Here is a 19,645-nt window from a genome sequence, read left to right on the forward strand (position 1 = left end):
TAAAAGACCAAGCAGTGCGAAGCTCTTTGCTGACAGTGGTGCCTGCTAATTTCCACTGCAAGGATTTCGTCCACGAATGCTATCATAGGTTGCGGGCGACTCCAGAGGCAATTTGGAATCTCCGCACGAAATCGTCTGATGAAAATCTGAGGTGCCCGACGCCCAACATTTTGAACGTGCCACGGAGGATCAAGGCAAACAACGAGAGCAAAAAAGGTAAGTCGAGGTTCAGATATAAAAAAATAGCAAGCTTAATGAATCGATTGTGCAGCTGTCCTACTGCGCTTACTCTGATATAACCACAAATAACAACACAATAGTATTGGTAATCTGAATTATCACAGGTGCACGCTGAAGGCGGAAATGAAGCACGATCTGGCTTGCATCTTGTGCATGAAGAAATTGCTGACACGTTAGTTGCAGTCTACATCCACGAACAGGTATGACAATGTGATGTTATAATTTGAGTATTCACCTATGCTCAACTTTTCATGTGCATTCGCACATCTTGACACCTTGACACCGTGACACCACTTTTAAATCTGCCCTCAAAGTTGCAACCTGTGCTTTCAGGGTGGAAAACAAAGGTCACCATTCTGATTAGCTGCTATCTCCGAGTTCAAGCACTTTTGCTATCTGGACACTGGTTCCTGTCGATGGGGTGTTACAAGCTTCACTGTCTGATATAGAAGGTACATTACATTCGTGCAGTTAATTTGTCTTTTGCACATTTTTGTTACTGTTAGCTGGATTACTGTTGGACATACGATCCTTTGACACAGCGAAGCTGATGTCGCCTCTGATAACGTTTTAGAATTTTCGGTGTCATCAACGTCCATTGAGGAAGGTGCCTTTACTATCTGTGCATCTTTAATTGAAGAATAGCCCAGAATTCATGTTAACATTGTCTACTCTTATTAATTCACTGTCTGTGTTCTGAGAGCTAAGAAAAATGGAAACTATTTATTTGTCACAACTTCACACTGGATGTAGTACTGGCTTGACATGTAAGCTAAAATTCCTGGATTCTACAATAATTGTGTTCAACTTGGTGCATTACCGTGGGCAATGCCACATTCACTACAGTTTTAGTGGGTCCGGTGCACAAATACTGTGTGAATACTCCATACGTACATACTGTTCGATAGGCAAAAATACCTGAGCAGTGCTGTGTAGTCTTTTTACCCAAAGTCCATACTCTTACTGCAAAGTCACAGTACGTAGAACAGCAATGTGCAGGTATGCTGAGATAGAGATTCACAACAGAAAGAAGACTGTTGAGAGCATCTAAATTTTAATGAGACGGGACTTTCGTGCACGAGGCTGCTCTTGTTTATGTCTAACATGAAGTTACAAAATCCCAGAATATATAAAACATGTTGTAATGTAGACAGCGAGGGTTGGTACAGACATAAAAATAATTGTACAGTCATATATAATAAAATAAAAAGGGGGTACAACTCCCCCTCAACTCAACTCGACAACTCAATAACTCTACGTATTCTCTACCTTACAACATGTCATATATTCTGGAATTTTGTAACTTGATGTTAGACCTCAAGAAGTACAGCCTTCTGTGCGAAAGTCTTCTTTCTGTTGTGCACAATCATTATACAGTAAATATGACTATCCATTTCTTGTCATTAAATGTTTTTTATCTTTTTATTTTCTCTGCAGTGATGAGCATCCATAAGGAATTAACGATGAAAGGCGAAAGTCACTGAAAAGGTTAGCCAGCTGTAGGTCTCGAACCCACAATGTTGTTCCAGCCTCAGAACATCAGTACCTTCATGTTCATCCATAAGGACATATGCCAGAAAGGGAGTCTCTTTGGGATGACAAACCCTCATCACCTCATGAGGATACAATGGTTGACGAATGGTTCTCAAGTACATCGAAACTTCAACAAACAATTCATGAAAAAGCCAGTCAGTGCTAGCACCAGGAATTGAACGTGGACCGTCCTGCTACCAGTCAGAGATGTTACATTTCAGGCGCTCATTGACTTTTGGTGAATTACTTGTTGACTTTGTCCCAAGGTGGAGCTCGCCACAGCTCAGTTGCCTATCTGTTAATGTTGTGGCGTGTGTTGCGTTTTTGTCTTTGTGTGTTCCAGACTCAGAACGGTTAATTTGGATCAGGTCAGGTACGTTTCATTTAGACATGGCAAACATAAAGTGGTGTTTCTCAACACAACTTAGCAGTGGCATTCATGCGTTACTGCTACGGCCATTAAGCGTGAATGGAAAGCTGCACATTATGCATGATGTAAAACCACAAGACTAGGGAACACAAAGGGACAGACACAAACACGTCCCTTTGTGTTCCCTAGTCTCGGGGGTTTTACATATGCATCATCTTCACCAGCTTGCTTGCTCCCTAGCCATTTTTTCTGCACATTATGTTCACTTTACTTTTATCGTGTGCTATATAATATTGTTCAAGTTCTGTCAAACAACGTGTAATGCTATAAAAAAATTCAGTACACTGTTTATGTGGGTTGAATGGTAGTGCATGAATGCAGGAAGGAAACTGATGTTATGGCAAGTGTTTGCGTACTGTACATTTAACTACTAATTTTATTGGTTAGCTTTCGCCGGCGTATCATGTCAAGCCATGATATATTAATTTGGAACATGTTCTTCTGAGTAGCCAGAGCAGCTGATACACAGTGAGAACATAGCCCGTGTGTGTTTGCCTTTTCCAGCGCAGCCCTTGGTGTCCTCCCTGATGGCTACACATATCAGGGATAGGTTTCAGAACCGGTAGTTCCCGCCAAGTGTGAATTGCTTTTCAGGGGATCATCACGCTGGCAGATGAAACATATGGTTTAAATTATTTGCAGGACAGGAATTGCATAGCTTCACACAAATACTACAACTACGACGTAAGGGTGGTTTCAAATCGAGCTTTTTTTGTGTTCCTGACATTATCGCGCAAGATGTAAGTACTTTCCTTGTTGACATAATATATGCACCAGGTCACAACATTGTTGATTGATGGAAAATGTAAACAAATATATTTATTTTCTTGCCAAACAATGCAGAAATGTCTTCTTTTCTAGTGAGATATTCCCTGTTCACCAGACATAAATGTGGAAAAGCTAAAGTGGCACAATGATGGTAGAGTCTAGCGTTGATTTTTGCCACTTCACATATATTCACTGTTATTCGTGTGCACATGTAGGAATAGGAAGGTAGAGCATGCGCATAAAAAATTTCGTATGCAGCCACACATATGGTTCAGAAGATTAATTAGATGATGTCCAAGCATATATAATTGTGCTTCATGTGCAATGGGTATGCTAACGGATTGCTTCCATGAAGCCTTTTTATTTATTTTTTATAAATTCTTTATATAAAAGTGTTTTTTCTTTTATATAAATTTTATATTACGTATTGTATACTTATATTTTTACAAATTTTATAAATTAAAAACTCAAGTCACAAGGCCCCTGTAAGAGTGCCCTTTGCAAATGGTTTGGTAACGTGTCTCTAACTGTAAAGGTAAGAGGCAATCGAGAATGCTGCAGACAAGGTTGCAACTTACATATTGCTTATCATGTCCTACATACAAAGTGATTTGTACAATAATTCCTGAGCACGGAATTAATTCCGAGGCTACTCACTGATGTCACCCAGGACGACAAGTCACATAATTGCCTCTAAGACTTTTACACCCCATGGGCTGAGTTGTGAATTGAAAGAGCACTCTACAGAAGGATATGGTGCACCTTATTTCTAGGATCTATCCAATGCCCTAACTCTTCAGACACCGTATTTCTAAAAATACCATTTCTAGTGGCAATATGTGCTCTTGTACTTCTTTTGCGTCTGCATAGTGTGCAACCACATGGATACTGGAGCTTTCGTGTGCATGTTTTTGTGCGACGGTGCTCATTACAAACAATATCCAGATGTTAGACATAAAATGCAGTAGTTTGTAGCGTGCCAGACAACGCAGCGTGACATGGGAGTGTGTGATTCAAAGAAAGCTTCTGGAAAATGCACAGAATCCCACAAAAAGTTTCAAATGTGATTTGCATTTCGTTTTACGTCTCTCGTCGTTACATACCATCGTCGACGCTGTTGCACATTGATAAATCGTACGTAAAACTTGTCCCATAGTAGTATGCGGTTTCTCAAATACATAGCACAATTCTTTCCTGCAGGAATAAAACGCTGTCGGCATTTTCTTGCTAAAACGGCTGTCGAAACGTCAGTCTCTACAATGGGCAAGAAAGGGGCTAACGCAGTCGCGACATGATACAAATTGTACGTGCTCCCAAAACACAAACGACGAATTCCAGTCACAACATTGCACAGAGGTTGGTTCGCGAATCAGTTTGCAGCTGCTGCAATGTTCACTTATCGCGGAACGGTGCAACCCGGATGCCCGCTATCTTCAAGCACAGATACGTGAAGCCGCGAGAAGCCGTATCTGAAATCCACTGACAAGTACGAAGGCGCGTACACGTCACAATGCCCGTTCGGGTGCATCTACGTCATAAAAATGGCTGCGCCCATGTGTATTTCGGAATGAATTATCTTTTTTTTTTTTTTTTGACATGGTACTGTACCGAACTGAGAGAATGAAGGTGCATTTTGGGGAGAGCTGGATGTGGACTTTCAGAATATCACAACCGTTTCGACTATTTGGGATATCGGCATAGCTGACCTTTACAGAAACCTGGTGTCAAAATGCAAGCGACATTTTTCTGTAAGTGGGTACCAAACATACTTTTTAAATCGCAAAACGAAACAAGGAGGTGGTCTCAGTATGCTTGTGAAAGGTGGCAATTGTATCATTGCATCAGAGTTTTTGGTTATTACCGAAGATTATGAGGTGCTTACCTTAAGTTATAATGGCTTTTTTATATCTGTTTTATATCGGCCTCCTGGTACGAATGCTTCTTTATTTTTCTAATTTTTGGAATCCGATTTGCAATTTATATCTCATGAGAAATGTCAAGAATTTATCGGGGGTGATTTAATTATCGACATATTGTCTAGTTCAACGATGTCAAATGAACTGAGCGTGGTTTTAAAACATTATTACCCGTAATCACCAACTTACTTAAACCATTGGTTTAGTGACGTGAGTGAAGTTTAAATCGATCACGTGAGACTTTCGTTCGCCAATCCTGGATCACCATCCCATGCTCTACAACCTGCTGCTATGAAGCCAATGGCACCGCACATAGCGAGCTTCCTGCACGGCGCATGCGCTTTTCGCCAGAGTCTGCCAGAAGCCATGGAGGCCGGTAGGCCTAATCCCCGGTTCAGGATTTTTCCCGGAATTTTCAGGATTCCCGGAAAGGATTTTTCATCAAATCTTGGTTAAGTTTTGATTGATATAGTTACTAGAAGCGCACAGGAGGTGGATTTTATCGCAATGAGATGAATATTCGATTGAAATATTCCATTTCGATCATACACCCAAGCTACTTAAACCGGTGGTTTAAGACCCATGTATTTGAATAGGACGTATTTTAAACTAGGGGAGAGGCTAGTTTAACGTCGGCCTAAGTACGTTGCAACTGTGAACGTGTGCTGAAAAAAACTATTGTAGAATGGTTGTGGTAGGTGATGTTTCACTAATTCGAAATCTAACTGGTAAAAATTAAGCAGAATCGTTTTAAATGCACGGTTAGTAAACGAAAACGGCGTAACGCTTGACCGGGGGTACGAAATGCGGCTGTTGTTTGTAGAAGGCGCTATCCCGAACTTTTGCATGACAAACGTAAAAAGCACCGTCAAAGTGTGGTCAAAGAGAATGACATAGACATGTGCCACTGGACAAAATCCAGATACCAATCCAATGGACCGATAGAGCGTGCGGGTGGCCGAACATCAATGTGGATCATCTAAAGCAAAGCATAGTGCTGGCGCTTATTATTATGTCATCTCCTGTGATACACACTATAAGCACCCCGTCATTGTACAGTAAGAGCAATAACGTGCTAGTATACATGCTAACGTGCTAGTGCACATAATGCTAGTGCTAGTGCACATAATAACGTGCTAGTATATATGGTTGTTGCGAGCCCCGATGGAGAAATTGAGGCGCGTTATCCACTCGCATGTCTATTAACCATCCCAGTATCTATCATCTCTTTGCAGCGTGTCTTATCTACAGATACATTTAACCGTGCAATAGGACTGATCATAAAGTGCATTAGCGTCTTGCGGCTGTTGTGTGGATACTATCTAGGCATGGAAATATGCATGTTGTTGCACTACACTGAACACGGAATTTGAGCAGATTTAGCTTTCCCAGGTTATGAAAATACCGGAGGAAAACCGAACGGGGTCCCCATTTTCCCTGAAGTCACATGTAATAGATTTGTAATTCACACTCAAATGTGTGAATTACACATTTCAGATCAAACTGAAATGTGTGTTTTACTTATTTCAGCATGCCACAGCAGAGGAGACCAATGAAAAACAGTTCTTCAGGTATTGTGTTACTACTGCTACATTGGAAAACATTCAAAAAGACAGCTGCTTACTTCTATTTTGATTTATCGTATGGTAACAGTAGATCTGCTTTTGTAGGGCTGTTTCTGCAAGAGACACTACACAGCAGTGTGCTAAAGGAGGCTGGAGACCTTTTGGACTTTTTTAGGTTAACTATTGGAAGGTACATAACCATAACCAATCACTGACAATTTTTGTGCATTATATAAGCACAGATATTCTGGAGATCATTTCTTAAAAAAATCTCTGTTGTGGACTCATTCGTCACAACAACTTTGTATTCGTAAGATTTTTGTTTATATTGCTACAATAAAGGCTATTACGTAGTTCCACAAGGATGACTTTTTTCATAGAGGCATGCACTCTCGATACCCTGCTCAATTAGTTGGTGAGGTCACGTGAAAACACAAGTAAGCAACGGTGCACAAGGAAAAAAATCCTTGCTACATTCCACATGCTGACTCCACTAATATGTCTGAGGTGTACTGCAAAAGAGCTGAATTGCATAGGAATCAAGGGCAATGTGTACAGAAACTTTGAGCTCTCTTGCTCATTATTGCATTGCACTTGAAGTTGAAAATTAGATCAACTGCAATTACTGCATATAACACCTTCCAGATAGATTTAACAAAACATAGGATACAGACTTATCAATAGATGGTATTGACAATTAGCCAGCTGGTACACGCAACATCAAAATGGAAATGTGGTTTTTCATAACTGTAGCATCAGTGCATGGAAATATTGTACATGGCCATGTGACTGTTGTCAACTACTTAAAAGAAAGTTAGCTTCTGTTAGCATGGGTACCGATTTGTCCTGCCAGTGCAGCTGTTTGTATATACACTGAACACACGAGAACATGAAAGAGCACGGTCCCATGTTAACAGTAGCTATCGTTCTTTTACGTTATAGACAGCTGCCATATGGCTCCATAGTTAATTTCTGTGTGCATGTGTTCAGTGTGAATATTGACGACAGTAGTAAAGCAGGGTAAACATGCACCCATGTTACACTATCTCTCCTTTTATGTTGTTGATAGCTGTCATATGGCCACAGAGTTTATCCATGTACTCAGGTGTTGAGTGTGAATATAGTACTAAACAGAAAAACAGAGTCCCTTTTGTGTCTCCTGAAGCTCAAGGCTTTTCTTTCAAGCTAAAACGTATGCATGCTGTTCTGCATCATTTCTGTGAGCAGGACTGTTAAAAATTGCTTGACGACACTGCAGCTTTACACTAGTGTGATCAGTGCACTCTTGTTGTGTAGTCTCATATCCTGTAGAGGTAAATCTTAAGAATGGGAAAACACATTCCTATGGAATCATGCTACATGATTTATAATATACTCCCGCATGCACATTGCAATCATGCTTCTATTTATCGCGAATGCCACAATGCCTCTAATTTGGTGTTGTGCCTGTCTTCAATGTGTTCTACATAGCTGAGTTCAAAAATAGTGAACCAAACCAATATCCACTTCTATTATGCATATGTGTAGTACCTCACTGTACATTCAGTTATGTTACAACTTGTTCCCCTTGCACCAGCTCAGGTGCATGCTAAGTGTCCAGGGTTTTTCCCGTATGACATGTCCTGTACAATATCTACGCAGAATGGGTACTCCCATATCACACCGGCTCTCCTCTGCCTTGACTCGCACTCCACCCCTAAAGGAGTGAGTGGAGAGTATACAAAATATGGGAATACTACGGTAACAAAATTCGGATGTAACTAAGAGTGTGTCATGAGCGTCATGACAAATGGTTTTAACATCTATAGATATGTCACCCGAAACAGTGCCCGAATGCTGTTGCGATACACGACACCATGACATACATTTATCGCTGGAAAGCTTCCTTCCCCCTCATCGTCACCAGGAGAATATGTGGCATCTCATGCAAACTACTTTCACTGAATGACTGGCACCAAATGCCTGTGACATTAGATTGTATATGTGTCACACCTGGCTATTTATTTTGTTTCAGGTAAGCAGTTCTTCAAAGCCGCATGTGAAGAAGATTTACTGCTATACAAATATGTGGCTGGCATTAGCCCAGTAAACCATTTGCATCCAGGCAACACCTATGTGATATCTAATTCTGGATATTTGGATATCTGCTGGAGGTGCGTGAGGATCCAACTTACATCTACAGGACGACCGTGAGATATGCATTTTAACCGTCCTTTGTCATCCCAGATATGTTCCCGCATGATATTTTAGTGGATATCTGGACACAGATTGGACGTCACAGATACTTTCGACTTAAAGGTTAATATTAACTTGCGCTTACTTACTTTTAGTTTAATACATGTCTGAGATGACGACGCCACGCTGATATAAACGGACACACGGGCCAATAAGGTGCTCTCACCTTAAGAAAAAGACCTTTCTGTCTCCTCCACCGCATACGCGGATTTGAAAGGAGACTACAGCATTCGCAATAGTCTCTGTTGACAAAATAGCCAGAGCATACACTGAAATACAAGTTGCTGGGGCACATTCGTTAAGTGTATTGGGCCGTGATACATTTGTAACGGTGAGAGGGTCTTCTTTCCAATTAACCCGTGTATCTGTAGAATCAAGGAACAACCAATAACGTTTCTGACATTCCTTCCCGTCAACTACTGTGTTTTTAATTCAAGCTATTGTCAATAATGTGGTTAGCTGCTTAGTGGAGCTGTAATGGTGATCGAATTCCACTGTTGCTTGACGAGCGTTACGCACAGATAAACACTTTCACGCCTAGCACCACGCGAACGATAACAATATATAACGATTTTACTTGTTCCGCCATAACTAGTTAGCGGAACAGGAGTTTTTGCTTGCTTTCAGCACAACAAAAGTGTGGCTGTCGGAACAAGATGTCGTAAATTTTACATTTAACCGTATATCTCCAGGCGACGTCCTGTCGACGTTCCTGTGACGTTCAACCTGTGCCCAAAAATACTGGATCTTACATGGATATCCCAGGGATCTCGAGGCTGCATCCTCGAGGCAAATATCCAAAGCGCAGCGCAACAAACGCCCTCCTGAACGGTTCGTCCCATAAGCATCTCCCACGGAAGGGGAGCGTGTTGTATAGCGTAGAAGGCTACAGTGACAACGAAAAGGTACGTGTATTTTTTTTTATTGGGCTCGTGAATAAAGTTGACTTCTGACTGGATCACGACACGATGCAACAGTATGTGTTATACCTCTACAGAACTTGTGTAGAATGTCTGTTCGTCTCGCGTACAGGAAGTAAAAAGAGGCACTGGTCAGAAAAAAATTAGTTCAGGGAGTGTGTGGAGGTTCTTTACATTAAGTTCATAGACAGCAGGTGGATAGACACTAGAGTGTATGCAATGGTGAAGATAATTTCATAGAGACAGGAAGCCAACTTTTGTCGCATGTAATTTACATGGAGAGGTCCTCATAAAGTCGTGCAGGTAGTACATTAGTCAGCACACTGTACGACCTTGTGTGCAACCAAGGGATTTTCGGAGCATTCCTACACACCCCTAATACCACCTAAAAATATTGCAACATTGCTCAAAATGACCGACAGAAACGCCACATGAGCAGCAAAACATGGAAGTCACACACCACGTAAGGGACGGCAACCCCCCTCTCTAAAAGACACAAAAAAATAATAATAATAAACAAAAAAAATGAAGGACGGCAATCTTGGGAATAACCCTGCCGTACGTCGTCCAACAGTTATGTATTTTCCTGAAGACTACTTAATGGTGAGACACCTGATGAGTATTAGCGCGAGCGTCTTTGCCAGTAGTCGTGGCCTTCCACGGTTGGTTTCCTTGTCTCGCAGCTTAATTAATACGTGACACGAATGCATGCGGTCACCAATCACTGGCAGAAGTCTGTATGAGTGGTGTACAGGCGTGCAGCCTCAGGTCCCTTCTTGCCTTTTGATTGGCTAACGATTCATCTGTTCCCTCCCACGTTTTCCAGTGTCTACTCACCGGCCAAGTAGATGTTCTGCGGCTGACGCACGCTGACAAAAACGACATCATGTACAGGCATCACCGTCAGCGGCGGTTGTACAACATTGCTATTTTCAAAAGGAATAGGACGGAACGACATGTAAATAAACGAACAAATGACGGTAAAGCGAGTGAGAATAATTGGAAGAGTGACGAAATCTGGGCTTGTTGGTATGAGACCATATTGCTGCTGAGCGCTATAAGACGAGGACTTAAGAAGGAACACAACACATGCGCTAACTTCCAACACTTTAATGAAATTTGTCGTACCAGCTGCTTAAACGCTTCTGGCCACCTGTCCGTTCTTTCTGCTTTTACACGTGTTGAGGTACGTCAGATCCCTGTCAGATAAAGCAATGGAAGGAACACTGACACAGGTCTGACCCAAATCCTTAATTGTTTGGGCCTCTATAATCTCTCTAGCTGTTCTGTCTGGATTCCTTGCGATGATTACACATTGGGTTACCACAGGCTCACACCCACACACCCTGCAGTGTTCCGCTAGCCACCCACCCCTGCAGTTCTTGAAGTTTAGCCAATGCTCCCGCAGTCGGTCGTTCACACACTGCCCTGTTTGTCCCACGTATGACTTTCCGCACGAAAGGGGAATCCTGCAGACAACGTTCTGCCTGTGTGTGGGTGTGAGCCTGTGGTAACCCAATGTGTAATCATCGGAAGGAATCCAGACAGAACAGCTAGAGAGATTATAGAGGCCCAAACAATTAAGGATTTGGGTCAGACCTGTGTCAGTGTTCCTTCCATTGCTTTATCTGACAGGGAGCTGACGTACCTCGACACGTGTAACAGCAGAAAGAACCGGCAGGTGGCCAGAAGCGTTTAAGCAGCTGGTACGACAAATTTCATTAAAGTGTTGGAAGTTAGCGCATGTATTGTGTTCCTTCTTAAGTCCTCGTCTTATAGCGCTCAGCAGCAATATGAGAATAATTGTTGTAGACGATATGAAAAGCACGGGCATTCCGCCGACGTCCCCATGTCGCCAACTTTTTTCTTGAACAGCTGGAATTTCAGCCATCCTTCGTCTCGCCTGTGTAGAACATACATTTCTCCGTGACTCTTACACTTTGAGCACTACACTTGTAGAGTGTTTCAAGGGATAATTACGTCTTCAATCATGATCAGATGTCTGTGTAAGTAAGAATGGAATCACGCAGACGAACGCATGGAACGAACCATTCCAATATACTGTACAATACAACTACATTCCCGTTTATAGGCATAAGGACACATAAACAGAAAAACGCTCGAGACTCTTCCCAGTAAACCATATATGTCTCAGAAACGTCCACACGATATCCCACTTGGGATTTTGGGATATCCCAGGGACTAGGCTGAATAGCCCGTTGACGTCTCTGGGACAGACAGAGGACCCGTATTTCTTCCACATTTGCTGATCCAGGGAAGGTTCCAGGAATGTCTCTGAGGGATATTTGGACATATAGAGGACATATACAGGACGTATTATTATTATTGTATTTTGTAGCTTTTTTTTGCAATTTTTACTTATTCTACGGAAAATACTAGTCTGCAACAGAGAACATCGTATCAACGAACTCTTGTTTATTGAACACAAACCCAGTACAGTGATGTTACATGCACTGTAAGAAACGCTCTTTCTAATAGTACAAAATATGATATTACAACATAAATAGGCTAATTATTAACAATATAGGGTGACACGGATAAGACGCATAATAAGACAATAATGGCCATAATAATAATAATAATCACGTGATTGCTACGCCACTTCGCAACCGTCATCCCTGAAAGATAACCAATAACATAGTTAATTCCATCTATTGGGATAGCAGCTCAAACACTGCCATAAATAGGCGTAAGGAAGAGACACTCAGCAAAAAGTGGGAACAAATGCAAGACAGTGACTTACCGCAGTTTCTCTTGCAGTATAGATGGCTACATGCGGAAGCAGCCTAATCACTGGCAGACCCAAGCGACGTCTTCCGGTTTATGCCTGGCTCTTCAGTGTTGTAGAGACACCAGTAACTTTACACATGTGTGAGGGTATCCATGGCTGTGTGTAGATACTGTAAAACAGTCATGTTTTATTAATCTAGAGTCACATCGCGTCCATGTGACATTTAAGAAAGATAAGCGGTCATGCAAAAAACAAGGAACTTTGAAAAACAGTGCAGTCAAACGTGAAAACATAACTGCTATCCTCTATATGAAAGACAACTGTAGCTGAGCCAAGCTTATCTACTAGCAGGCTGTGCATAGTTAATAGAATTTGCTTCACCATTGCTTTCATTATCCCCAATCAAATCCTGAATCAAAGAGATGTGAAGAATTGGACTTGCACTTTGTACCTGTACACACACAATCTCACACAGTTCCGCCGTTCGCATGAGTTCGTCAGTGATACGCCCCAGACTCCGCAGGTAAAGCAAACTACTGCTGTTTACTCAGATACAAAGCTGTCATTGCTCCACGCCTGTGATTGTTGAAAAAAGAACAACGCACAAATCTTAAGTGAGGCAAAAGGAAGAACGAACTCACCTTAACTGCAAAGCCGGAGAACAAAGGAACGCTAGCTCTCGCACACCACGGCAATCGTTGTTATGCACAACGTAGTTGTTCGACGTACTGGCCAGTACTGCCTCGATGCTCCCGAGATTCCAGTACAAAATATGCATGATGCTGATGTTCCAAAGACCCGTTCGTGTAACATGTCATATCCTACCGAGCCGCTACGACGACGCGCCTCGCCTGTTTGAAACGGCGGTTGGAGAATGTCGATGGCGATGAGGCAGACGTCGTTACGCTTCGGCTCGCGCTTGTTGGGAACTTCATTCTTGTTATATCCCTCAACATACATGACCGATCATTATAATTCCCGTGGAAAAGGTAAAATATGTTTTTTTTCTTCTCTCTTTTGTTTATTGACTATGGTGCAATACGTGATGAGTCGTTACAAATATGATTAGAAAAGGTATGGATATGAGGGTATAAAATCAAGATTATTATTATGAGGAAAGAGTGAGATAAGTACCACATCAAACAGGCCTTCCTCTACATGCGAATGGCACATGAACAAATTGGGTGCGCAGTACGTTGAGTCAAGACGCAACGACTTTTCCGATAGTGATAAAAGTTGACAATATGTTGAAGGTACAATGTAGAACCCACGCAAAGATTTGCTGCGTAAATCTTTAGTTGAGTGGCTCTTGGAAAATCAACGTTGTTCTTTATGTTCACAATCCACCATTGACCAGGTACAGTTGAAATAGCGTTGATTCAGCACTATCTATCTACATACAACATTGCTCAACATTTGTCAAAATTAGACAACGTGCATTCTACGTTACACCAACAGTCGGTGTTGACTAGCAGCTTATTCCGTGAGAGCGTTTTTTATTTGTTCTGTTGTACATGTCTGAAGTGATGAAGTGATTTATTTAAGGATAGTTTATAGCCTTTTTATGCAAAAAATGAAATTGCCACGTCTGAGAATGCTGGAAATGGCTGTTATCGACACAATAAATCCTTGTAAGGTAAAGAAATGTCATTGTTGTGATATTCGTAGTATATCCACAGAATATTCACTGGGGGATATTTGTGACGTCTCATGGTGGATATACAGCGGACGTTGTGAGGATACGCGTGACATCTGTGACGTGTGAGACCAATTTGGGAGGTCTGTGGGATATTGATGGTTTGCTGGGTTGGACCACCATTTAAATCATAATCTGACAACATTGCCATCTCACGTACAAAACACACCACACCTCCGCAAAATAATCGGGATATAAACAACGCGCATACATTTGGTAGGGACACAATACTCGCCACGCCAGATGTGTCATCACTGCTTGCTAACATCCCACACAACGACGGAATCACAGCTCTCTGCAGTACTCGTTCTACAACACACATCACAAAAAACACGGAAAACATCCCCGCTCTAATGGACTTGGTCCCTAAACTGAACTACTTCGAGTTCAATGGCGAATGCTAGCAACAAGTACATGGTACAGGTATGGGCACACCTGTTGTACCTACGTACAAAACTATTTTAATGGGGTGCCTAGAAAATTAAGCTCTTAACGTCCTCGCATTAAAATTCACAATGTGTCTTCGATACATCGATGATATACTTAGAACATGAAAACATGGGGAACATCAATTTCAAAAGGTCGTAGCTCTACTAAACTCCGCGCACAGCACTATAAAGCTCACATCACAACACTCAACTCACTCAATCAACTTTCTCGACATCACAATATCACTAGACAACGGCAACCTCACCACAACCCAGTACAAGAAGCCAACTTACAAACGGCACTACCTTCACTTTAAGATTCACCACCCGTGCTACTATAAGGTTAGATTTCCTAATGGGCAGGGTGCAAGACTGTGCAGAGTTTGTTCAAACGACACATATAATGCTGGGAAGCTTGAAGAACTCTGCATGACACTGCCCAAAGAGACTACCCGGATTCCCTTCTAACCGAATTCGGTCGCAAGGCATTCCAACTCGGTCGCAACGAGGTTCTGGAACACCGAAAAGATCCTGACACGAGCCAAATAAGCTTCACCACAAAATATTCCAACGCACTTGCAAACATCAAACCCATTCTACAGAAACACGAGCCCATCTTCCAAAGCAGTGATCGACTTAGGAATATATTCAGCCATCAAGTACAGGTGATATACCAACGTAAAAAAAAAGAAAAAGAAAAGTCTAGCAGACTCCTTGGTCATCGCAAAAAAAAGGACAACGAACGCCCAGTACAATGGTACACGCCCCTGCAACCTCCCGCGTTGAAAAAAATACAAGCAGGTTCCACACACTAACTCCATCAAAATCACTGCCAGATATTACACCCAATCTGTTAACCACGCATTCACATCTACAAGCTCCAATGTCATATACTGCATGGAATGCGGCGACTGCTCTATGCAGTACATTGGTGAAACCGACCAAGAAATGAACAACCACCTTACGGGACACAGAACCGACACCTCCAACAAACTCCACAAAGCACTCGCGGAACACTTTAGCGTTCCTGGTCACAATGTTGCCAACAGTAAACTATATATTCCAGAAACCGGGTACAGATCCACACGTGACTGACGTGACAGGGAGTCTTATCTGACATACAAGTCCAACGTCACTCGTTCCCTATCAACAAATCACGAGGCACCCTAGAAAGACTTCACAAATAAAATACTCAGACTTTCCCCCTCCTATTCCATCCCCTCTATCATCAATCGATAATGTTATGTTCCGCATGGCCACAACCTTTTACCTTCGTTACTGCGTGCCTGAACTGTGTATTACAAATATATAAGTTACAAAAAACAAACAAACAGAGACTTTGCTTGCTCTGAAAAATTTCCCCACGTAACCACTAACCTTCTTATCTTAGGGAATGCTCGCCCATTCGTGCCTGTTGTCCCGTTTCGACCCCTTGTTCATAAATCTGGCACTCCTGTACCCGTTCTGGAGCGAAGATGACATTCATATAATCCCCGCCACAAACTCTAAGAAAGCGGTCATTCACTTCGGACCGTAAAAGTCTGTATGGACCTTCCGTTCCCCCCAGGGCTGTTGACCCACAATTCGCATCAACATTTAACACGTTGCACTTAACCCTTTAAATACCATGCCAGTGATGAGGACAGCGCCCAGAAGAAGAACAGTCTCTGTTCGAAATATCGGCGGATCCTGTTCTGAAGCAATTCCCTGCATACATTCGTATCTGTATTATCTCGTTGAGCTGTATCACCAATGTTTGCAATTTCCTGTCAAAATGACATAAGGGAAGTTGCAATGTCGCGTGGATTTACTTTTCCGGATGCGCATATCATGTCGCACACTGACAAAATTTTACATCGTACTTCTTTTTTTTTTTTTTCATTTTGTGAGGCCACAAAATTTTGCAGAGCGAAAGTATTGGCCTCCAACGGCATGAAATTGTGGACGCTACGTGCACGAGAACAAATATTACACAGGGTCTGAGCATCATGGTCAGTCTTTCAACAGATATCAATAGAAGCCGGAAATGGGACTTAAAATTATCTGCAGACATCTGTCGAATTGTTACATCCCGGTGTTTCGAGATCTTTGGTATTTGGTATCAAGGTAAAAGGTAAAAAGTAAAAGCGTGGCACCAATTACTGTCCCCAAGGCGAAGCTTCGTCTGAGTGTTCGAAACATTCGTAACGTCGATGACAAACACAGCGCCCACCACCTTCAGCGTGAGTGAGTCAGACCGTTGGAAAATTCCACGGTAAGGGTGACGTCCCGAGGTCACCTGACACTACGTCACAACCAACTCGCTGGCTACGCATGTTGAATAACAAAACCATGCCCGAGTAGCCGGTAACAGACCGGCGAGGAACCGTCTTCAGCTGTGCCAGTTCGTGTCGTCCATGCATACTGGCTCGTAGACGGAAATTATATCTCCAGAGTGTCATATTTCTCCTTACTATCGCAGTTCTTCTTTCTCAAGACATTGGGAAGCAGTCTGGAAAATGCTGTGGATATCGGCTACTTATGAGCCGACGGTCCCGTTGCGTACCCCGAGCTTCCACAGATCGGCTGTGCTGTTAGGGTTCATTAGACATCAGGTACTCATCTACGATGTTCACAAAAGGAATACATTTAATTGAACGTTCGACAAGAAAGAATAATTTATATGCCAATCGACTGCGAGTAACGGGAATTAGAGCCCAGTGACGAGAACCTTCGCGGCATTCTTAATGCACTGAACAAAACAACAACATTAATTGTGATGCGATCCATTGATGAGGCTTATTACGCAAGCCGTGGAAATTTTCTACGCACGAAGCGCATCGTTCTTCTGATGCGTCTTCTGGCCACCCTGATAGCGTGCCTCATAACTCCATTGCAACGGCGGAATATTAGTTCGGCCAAAAAGACCACGGCGGATATCGTCATGCACGATGCCCATAGTATGAACGGCGGCCGGAAGTCCGTTATATTTAAAGGTTCCTGTTCCTGTAATTTCTGTGGTATCGTGTCTTTGTACGTTTGAAGGGACACCTTGAACTCTTCCAAGTTCCTGCCCCCTACGTATAATCCGGACTCCACTCCCTGAGCTACAATTTTCCGGATGCCGCGGAGGTATGGTGAACTAACTGCCGTCACCACACCAGCTGGAATGCTCTTGATGTTTTCGTCAACCTTTGTGTAGCCCATTTGCAGTAGTTCGTTGTGCAGTATAGCAGCATGTTGAATGTCAAAACTACTGGTTGTTGGAAAGGTATCCTTCCCGTCATTTCCTCGTTTAATGGACCCATCCAAATTGTAGCATCGACACCCTGCCTTGAATGTATCTGTTGGGTTAGTGTCTTTGAATGAGTCGCAATAGGAAGGTTTGCTCAAAACGCAGAGTTTGTATCCTTGACGTGAAAATAAGCTCTTCTCAAACTTTTCTATTCCTTTTTCGAGTGGCATTTCTCTTATGTACGAGGTGACCAATCCTTGAAACGCTATGGATACAACCAGCCCCACAAGGATCCAAAATCCAAATATTATTCGCAAGGGCTGATACTTGAGAAATACGGCAGTGTGCACTACGCCTTGCATCAGAAGAGATTTGATAAGGGCAACAGCGATTTCCACGAAGTATACGTGACTCTGACGCTTTATGCGAAGGTAAGAGAAACCAATAAGCGCACACACGAAAAATGAAGACAGGAGAGACAACCACACTTGCAAGGTGAATGGTATCAGCAGAGCCATTTCCTTTGGTATATGCTTCGGTTTCTCAGCGTAAAACCCAACACGCATATTATCAACATACCCTGCAAAGATGAGATTCGAACGCAAGTGCTTACCGAAATCGAAAGCACATCCTAGGATACCATTACCGCGGTACAAATATTTCTGGGATTTGTATGAGATTCCTAACACACTGGTTGTGGCATTTCTATGCCTAAGTGTATGCACCAACGTTTTTATATTGGGGTGACTGCATTCCTCCTTCCAACACATAACGAGTAAGCTTTGTCCGTCAAGTGCACGACTTCTCACTAGGTAGTTTTTGTGAAGCATATGTTGCGGGTTACATGTAAGACACTCTTCTCTGTCGTAGCCTCTCAGGTAAGCCTTGCCATTTCTAAGACTCACGTGAAACACGCTAGTGTATGAAAACTCATCCAGAATTTCCGTCAACTGCACTCCCGCTCTCAACAGACCTTTTGTCCTCGTTGGATCAGCGCCTTCTGGTAGCATATACAGATTCAATGCACAGTGTCGCCAGCTCTCAGAAACACCAGGCATCAACAAATCGGTATAAGTGCAAATTGCGTGGAAAACTCTTCCCTCCAAAGCAGAAAGTTCCCAGTTTCTCCACAAAGTAGCATTGAAGGTTGGCATATCTGTCCAAATGGCGATCGGAACGTCGACGTCACGAAGCAACTTGACCAGATGATGAGAGTAAGTGTCGATACATCCAGACGATGTCCTAACATGAACTGGCCTGTTGGCTGCAAAAACGTTCAGGAGCTTGGGAAGAACGTCAGACACCAGTAAATCTTCCACAGAACCAAGTGTCTTAACACATGTTGCTATGTGCAAGAGGCATGCCATCACAGATGCTGTGAGACGCATCGTCCAGCCGTGAGCTGACTATTGAAATTGACAGCGAGGTGGCTCCGCTAAACTCCTGCCAGTCTGATTACCTACTTGGATGGATACAGTTGTTGTTCCTCCCCGACTGGTATCTTTTCTACGGTACACAGTACGGTGCGCTCGGTCGATTTTAATCTTCCAAATAGTCAGACTCATCTTGATTTCTGGTTTCGAGATATGAGATAACATCGACCGCTTGAGACAGTTTACATGAAAAGTGAGGGGAGTAATTAGTTCATCAATACAGTTCTGCAGAAGGCAGAGTACAGGAAGAACACGATAATGCATTTTTTGACGTAGGAAAAGCGCGAATATTCCTATGGCTGGTGGCGCTCGTACAGTTATTCGTTTGCGTCCTAGACACTCCTGTGGTGATAGCGTGCACGAAGCTTGTTCCATAATAAGAAGTACAACGAGAGAAAGTTTCATATTCGTGTTCATCGTGACGCTGTTTATGTCATCGCTGTTCACGTGATCGGTCATTAGCAGCCCCCTCTGTTTGTTGGGCAGGCTATGTCGCACAGCACAATGCTCCAGAA

This window comes from Ornithodoros turicata, chromosome 1, assembly GCF_037126465.1.
Source record: "Ornithodoros turicata isolate Travis chromosome 1, ASM3712646v1, whole genome shotgun sequence".
NCBI classification, from domain to species: domain Eukaryota; kingdom Metazoa; phylum Arthropoda; class Arachnida; order Ixodida; family Argasidae; genus Ornithodoros; species Ornithodoros turicata.